The sequence below is a fragment of the Ailuropoda melanoleuca genome, chromosome 2, assembly GCF_002007445.2.
Source record: "Ailuropoda melanoleuca isolate Jingjing chromosome 2, ASM200744v2, whole genome shotgun sequence".
NCBI classification, from domain to species: domain Eukaryota; kingdom Metazoa; phylum Chordata; class Mammalia; order Carnivora; family Ursidae; genus Ailuropoda; species Ailuropoda melanoleuca.
Window position 1 is genome coordinate 100,011,889 of NC_048219.1, and position 7,332 is coordinate 100,019,220.

A 7,332-nucleotide genomic window follows, 5' to 3' on the forward strand; every position below is an offset into this window, starting at 1 on the left:
CATTAAAAAAAAAAAACCTCCATTGATTTATGTTCCTAGCAAAAGAATGATTATGCCCAAGTGACTCAGACTAATGTTTGAGATCTTTTCTGCAACTGAAAACTGTCTTTGGACAGAAGTAGGTACAGAAAGGGCAACATAGCCCTGTCAACGAAGCTCCTGGAGTCATTTATGATGGGACGTAGCAAAACTACGTCAAGTTCAATGCTGTGAAGCATTTCCTTAAGTGAGAATGTATGAACACTTGTTTTGCCCATGATATTACGGACATAAGAACATACTAACATTCACTTATTCTGATGGTCATAAACCCTTTCCCAAACACCTACTGAATGGACCCCACTGCACGACACAGAAGATGTGCCAGCAATCTCAAACTTAACATCGCCTACGGAAGAGTCTCCTGAAAGGTCAGCGGCTTGAGAGAATGTGTCCTTTGGGGAGATATGCACTGACTGACAGGCTGCGGTGTGTGGGGCGGAGGCATTGGGTTAGGGAGCCAGTGGTGGCCCCGCACCCATGTCTCATCCAAGCTTTGACATCACCTCTGCTACAAATATTGGGGAACAACAAAAAATCTTTGAAGGTGTTAAAAAGAAAAAACAGGCCCCTTAAGGGATCTAATTGCTGACAATGGAAATGAAGGGGTCTAAGAAAGTGATACATTTTAATAAGGAGTTACTCGTGGAACTTGAGTAAGTCCCTCACACACCATGTTCTGAAATAACAACAAAAGCCACCTGGGGCACTTTCAGAGAATGCCATGGCCAGGATCATTTTTTTCCTTCACGGTGGAACTCATATGTTCTAGTACTATCTGCAGTCTGGGGAGACGTGCAGATCTTGAGATGGAGGCCTTGAAAACATCAAGAGTGCACTAAATAAGACATTAAACTCCGTCTGGGCCACAAACATAATAGTTTAGAAAGAGCGGATGTCTGCCTTTTCGTGGTGCTTCTCCCATACAACGCTCTTGTCCGTGGGAAGCCAAAATCCCACTTAAGTGATGTCTTTAAGAAAGCCCTTTGTACCTCGCAGCACATGATGTGACATGGCAAACTGCATTTTCTTGGCCAGAAAACACCAGAAAAATTACTACTGTCTTTTATTTATAGCCAATGCTATTAGTTTGTTGCCAGAATGATTTTATTTCTCCACTGGTTACCTGGGGGATTGGGGCTCAGCAGACCACACTAACAGCCCATAGTTGATTTGGGCTGCTTTGAATTTTTAGGAAGAGATCATGATACAAATATATAACAAGTCATGGAGTTAGTTCATATTTTGATACAAGGATGTTACTCTACTTTTAATACACCTAATAAGGTTAATATGTAATGTGTATCTATGTGTGAGGGGAGAGAAGGAGGAGCCGGTTATTTCCTTATCATTTTCAAAAATCTGTGAGGATTTTCCAAGATTAGGATTGATACTGTGACAAGTTTTCCTTTAGCTTTTATAGGACTCATGCATATTGGGACAAACTTACCATTTTAACCAGGTGTGTTGGGATATAAAATATAAAAATACAAGCTCACATTCAAATAGAAATAGAAGTTTGAAAGAAATTTATTATGAAGTAAAACTTAATCCCATTTCACACCTTTACTCGGACTTGAATGCTGAGGATTCTTACAAAACAAAAGCCAACAAAATCTCCCATGTGGCACGTTCTCACTTTTGCCTTACTTTGAAGTCACTCGTGATCCATGACTTATTTTCGCTCCTCTGCTGTGAGTGTGGACTGTGTCCCGTGGGGCTTTGCAATGGACAAGGCATACAGCAGGCACGCAGTTAATTATAATTATAATGTTATATCGAAATTCTGAAAATGGTTCTGCTGTTCTTATGATTTACATTTGAAAGAGTGGGAGCGCCTGGGTGGCACAGTCGGTTAAGCATTTGACTCTTGATTTTGGCTCAGGTCGTGATCTCGGGATCGTGGGAAGGAGCCCTGCGTCTGGCTCTGCGCTCAGTGTGGAGTCTGCGTAAGATTCTCTCTCCCTCTCCCTCTGCCCCTCCCGCTTGTACATGTGCTCTCTCTCTCTCTCTCAAATAAATAAATCTTCAAAAAAAATAAATTTGAAAGAGCATAAAACATATGGTCATATATATATGTGTATGTAATATACGTATACATAATACATACATATGGTCAAAACTCAACCAGCACAGCAGCGGTAATCAGTGAAGGCAAGTATCCCTCCATCTACCTATTCTTGGTCATTTCTTCCCCTCTTGGCAGGAAAAATACACTGCAACTAGCCTAGAGCTATTCTATGCACTATTGTTAGATTTTAAAGAGTATTTTCTGGAAGTTCATCATTTTAAGTACGGTTTTGATGCCATACTGTTACAAGAAAGAAAGACAAAATGGAAGAAATGGAGACTGGGATCTTTTTTAGAAAGTTTTAGGAAGAAACGAAGACATTCCAAAGCAGCCATACGGTAAAGCCACGCTGGGAGAGCACGTTCCGGTGAAGACACACTCATACGGCTGAGAGTTGAACTGTGAGACCCACAGCTGCATTTTTATCTGCGCAATCCCATACTGGAATGGCGTGAACTGGACGGTCACATTCATCTTCCCGTTAGCTGGGATTATGCCTGAGGGGAAGGAAATGAGACAACGCGATTCTTTCTCCTGCAAAGCCCCATCAAATAGGCTGACACACACACACACACATTCTTCCCCTGGTAAGCCCAAGTATTTCTATGATCTTTATACAGTCTTTTCATTAAATCCATGTGAATCAACTTCGGCATGTTTACATTAATCTTATTTGCCAACTGCTACGTTAATCCTATATAATAATTATTTGACTCTCAGTTATATAAATAGATACACATCCATCAGCATTAGTGAATCAGACACGAACTCCCAGAACTATAATCTTTGAGCCAATTACCGGATGTCAGTGTTAATGCTGTAAGCAACAAGAAAAGCTAGGCACACAACACACATATGAGTTTCTGTCCAAATAATTCAGTTTCCCTACATTTTGGTGTTATTTGAATCTCTCCTTCCAAATCTTTGGGAGCAGTGAGATGGACCACTGCTCTCTCTGAAGTCGAATATCCCACCATGCCTTGTTCCTCTTTTGTATCTCTGGGGCCAGCGGGACTTGGAACATAATAAGTGCTCAACAAACGTGGAAAGAAAAATAAAAGGAAGAATGGAAAGGAGGCGGAGAGGGAGGAAAAGAGGGAGGATCAATGTATAGGTACAAGAAAGGCTAATGGTCTCTCTGATTTCCACTGAAGGCTCTTGGGTTTGCCTTCTAGATGATTTCTTATGCCCCTGTGCATCTTGTCTTTGTACGGTCCCTGCAGAGGCCTTACACGATTCCCTCATAAATGCTTGGCATACCCTCCTTCCCATCTACGCCTTCCTCTGAATCTTGTACCACTGTCTCCCTTGTTCTCTATGCTCAACCACATGGACCTTCATTCGGCCATCCCAGTATTTACTAAGCACTTTCTCTGTGCCAGGCAACATTTTAGGCACCTGAGGAAGAGGAATCAACAGAACAAAGTCGCAGATCTCACAGAATTTACTTTCTAGCTGGGGATGGCAAGCAAACAAAAAATGAATATAAAATATAAAATCATTTCATGAATACCAACAAGAAAAATAAAGCAGGGTATGGGGGAGGCAAGTGAAATGTGATGTGCTATTTGAGAGAGGATGAACAGAAGGCTTCTCTGGTGAGGAGATGTTGCAGCTGAGACCTGAAGGCAGAGAGGGGCCCTCGCGCTAACCCTCCCACATTGGGCTCCTGCTGCCTCGGGGCCTTGGCACTTGCTATTCCCTCGGCCTGGAAAGCCTTTCTCCAGATCTCCTTTTAGTTTTTTAATCCTACTTTCTGAAATCACTGTCTTGCCGTCTGCCCTCCCCTAGACTCAAAGGCAGTTTTACGAAAAGTCCATCACGATGTTCCCAGTTCAATAAATACTTGTTGAATGAGTGAACGAAACTCCTTCTGACTTTCCAGCCCTAGCAGCCTTCACTCCCCTACACTTCGGTCAGCCCCGCAGTACCCACGTGCCCCCTGAACCGATGCCTTCCCAACTTTAGAGCTCTCCCACTCAGCTGCAAGCCCCTGAAGCTAACACAGGGCCCCAAAGCTCATTTACCTTCTCTGCTCCCTAGTGCAGTCTTCAGAAATAGGTATTTGTCAACTTCCTGAGAGCAGAAGTCCAAACCTTTTTTTAAAAAAGATTTTATTTATTTATTTGAGAGAGTGACAGCAATCCTGAGAGCAGGAAGAGCAGCAGAGGGAGAGGGAGAAGCAGACTCCCCCATGAACAGCTCCGATGTGGGGCTCGATCCCAGGACCCTGGGATCAGGACCTGAGCCGAAGGCAGACGCTTAAGTGACTGAGCCACCCAGGCGCCCCCAGAAGTCCAAATCTTTAAATGACACCCACTAGTGACCTAAGACCTCACCGCAGGGGAGAGCGAATCAACAGAAAAGCTCGGTTCTATTGGCCAACCTAGGATCAGCGGAACAGAAACTCCATGAATGGCTGCATGCAGTTCGGTACCTCAACGACCCACGAGGTCAGAANAAACTCCATGAATGGCTGCTTGCAGTTCGGTACCCAACGACCCACGAGGTCAGAAAATATACCATCTGACCTACAGCTCACTGGGGGCTTTAGACTACGAACATTCTATTGCTTCTGTGCCAGCTCGTTAACTTAAAAAAATAACAAGTTCCGGAGCGAGGATTAATGTTTGTCCTGACTCGGATGATTTATTTTTGAGTGCTCCCAGCCCGCACCTAATACCTGAAGCACACTGGAGGCGTAGCCCAGGCAACCAGGGAACACTGCTTTTTCCATTAGCCGGGACAGCAGTTAGCACGGCTCTGTTACGGGAACTCGGTGGCAGCTGATCGTCCGATGCTAACAGCTCCTAGAGGTGTGCCTTGCAGAGGCAGCTTACTGCTTGGCAAAAGCTCATGGTGGGAGAAGGGAGAGCAAGTCTCATGTTTGAAAATCGAGAAAGGCTCCCCAGCCCCCAAATTACGACTTTGTTTTTAAAAAAACCCAAACCACGATTTTGTGGCCTTAGTCCAATTTTGTCTGGGGCCAATTTCGGACCACCACCGTTAACATCAGCAGGGACCCTGTAAAATTACAGGGGGAGGGAGGCTGGTGAGGCAGAGGGAGAAAGGAGAGAAAAACTGAGAATGAACTAAAGGCTAAGAAAATCCTAGTCTGTCAATAAAATGGGTATAATGAAGAAAATGTAGCAACACTGAAAAACGCTATAATGATTAATGAAGTGACTGGAAAATACCACTGGATCTTTGCCTTGATGATAATTATATAAAGTATGCATAACTATGGCCCGTCACCAAAAGGAGATGGAAAAATAAAAATACGTTATTTGTTAGGGCCCTTAGGCTCAGGAAGGGGATCATTTTTTAAACGTTTTTTCTTGCATGTCCTTACGGCATCATTACAATACTGTTAATACTTTTAAAATAACTTTTTCTTTGAAATCCTCAGAAAGCACGGATCATCTTCCCTACATTATCGCAGAGCCATATAAGCCACATGCTTGAAGTGTTAGTAACTATTGGTCTTAATATTCCAGGATTTAGGGTTTTACAAGCTGTGAGATGTTGGGTAAACTTCTTAATCTCTCTAAGCTTTGGGGGGAGGGGGGAATTTAATAGCTGCGTAGTTTAAAAATTGTCCATGAACAAGCTGTTGATGAACTCAGTGTTTTGGATTCACTGGATTACAGAAGGGGGGTGCTTCAAGAGTGGTCCTCCCATCCAACTCACCACCATGAGTCACACGCCACTCACTGGGACACTCGAGGGCCACCACCACCACCCAGGGTGTGTGGACAACACAGACCCTGACTCACTGGGCCCTGGAAGAGCTCTGTGACTTGGTTTGTTACTTTACCGGAGGCTCTGTTTTCTCATCTGTAAAATGGGACAAGGCTTAAAGGAGAAAAGCGTATACAAGGTCCGGGAGAATGCTTACTTATTACAGAGTGTGTGTGTCCTTCCCAGTGTTTGTGCCAAATAAAATGAGTAATAATTCAGTGTAGTAAAGTATCATTAAGCTGTCAGGAAGAGGGGGTTCCTGGCTGGCTCAGTTGGTGTAGAGTGTGACTCTTGATCTCAGGGTTGTGAACTGGAGCCCCACATTGGGTGTGGAGCCTATCAAAGAAAAAAAAGATAAAATTTCAGGGGGGACCTGGGTGGCTCAGTCGCTTAAGCAGCTGGCTCTTGATTTTGGCTCGGGTTGTGATCTCAGGGTCCTGGGATTGGGCCCCTCTTCAAACCCCACATCGGGGGGGTTGCCTCAGTGGGGAGTCTGCTGGAGATCCTCTCCCTCTCCTTCTGCCCCTCCCCCCTTCTAAAATAAATAAATCTTGAAAAAAATAAATAAAATGTCAGGAAGAGGAAATATTTCTTGGGAAAACTTATACAGTTGACTATGAAACAACATGAGGGTTAGAGGCACTGACCCCCTGTGAAGTTGAACACCTATATATAACTTCTGTCTCCCCAAAAATTTAACAACTGATAGCCTACTGTTGATCCAAAGTCGTACCAACAACAATTAAATATTTGTATGTACATTCTATGTATTATAGGCTATATTCTTACCATAAAGCAAGTCAGAGAAAAGAAAATATAAAGAAAATCATAGGGAAGAAAAAATACATTTACAGTTGTGCTGTACCTATTGAAAAAAAGTCTGTGTACAAGTGGACCCACACAGTTGAAACCTGTGTCGTCAAGGGTTAACTGTACCTGACCCCTTTGATTTCTAAAGAAGGAAGACGCAATTGTATCATGATGCCAAGCCACTGGGATGCCTTTCCCCAATGCGGGTAATTCTACCAGTCACGAGACAAGGACTACGCTGTCTCTGGGAAGGTCTACTTTAAAATTCAGGCCATAAGGGGCCTGGGTGGCTCAATCATTTAAGCCTCTCCTTCCATCCCCCACCCCCCTAATCCCCTCCCCCAAACACCCCACCCCTGACCCGGCTCATGAGTGCACACATGCATGCTTTCTCTCTCTCCCTCTCTCTCAAAAAAAAAAAAAAATTAGACCTTGGACTTTCTGTAAAGGGGTGAACTATGAGCACTGAGGCATTTGGTTACCAGTTCATTTCTAAGTTTCCCCAGGGAAACTTGCTCGGCCACAACAGATACTTGCTCAGCCACAACAGATACTGACTGCTAATTACCCCAGCACCTAGTTTATTAATGAATGTATTTATTTGAGAGAGAGAGAGAGCGCGCAAACTTGCACATGCACAAGAGTGGGGGGAGGGGCAGAGAATCTCCAGC

At 43.9% G+C, this 7,332-nt stretch overlaps 1 protein-coding gene across 1 annotated transcript in view; it reads right to left on the reverse strand.

Annotated features, from left to right (window-relative positions):
• The window catches only part of CFAP221 (cilia and flagella associated protein 221), a 97,931-nt gene that overhangs the window by 37,464 nt on the left and 53,135 nt on the right, over window positions 1–7,332 (reverse strand). The gene's annotated exons all lie outside the window — the stretch shown is intronic.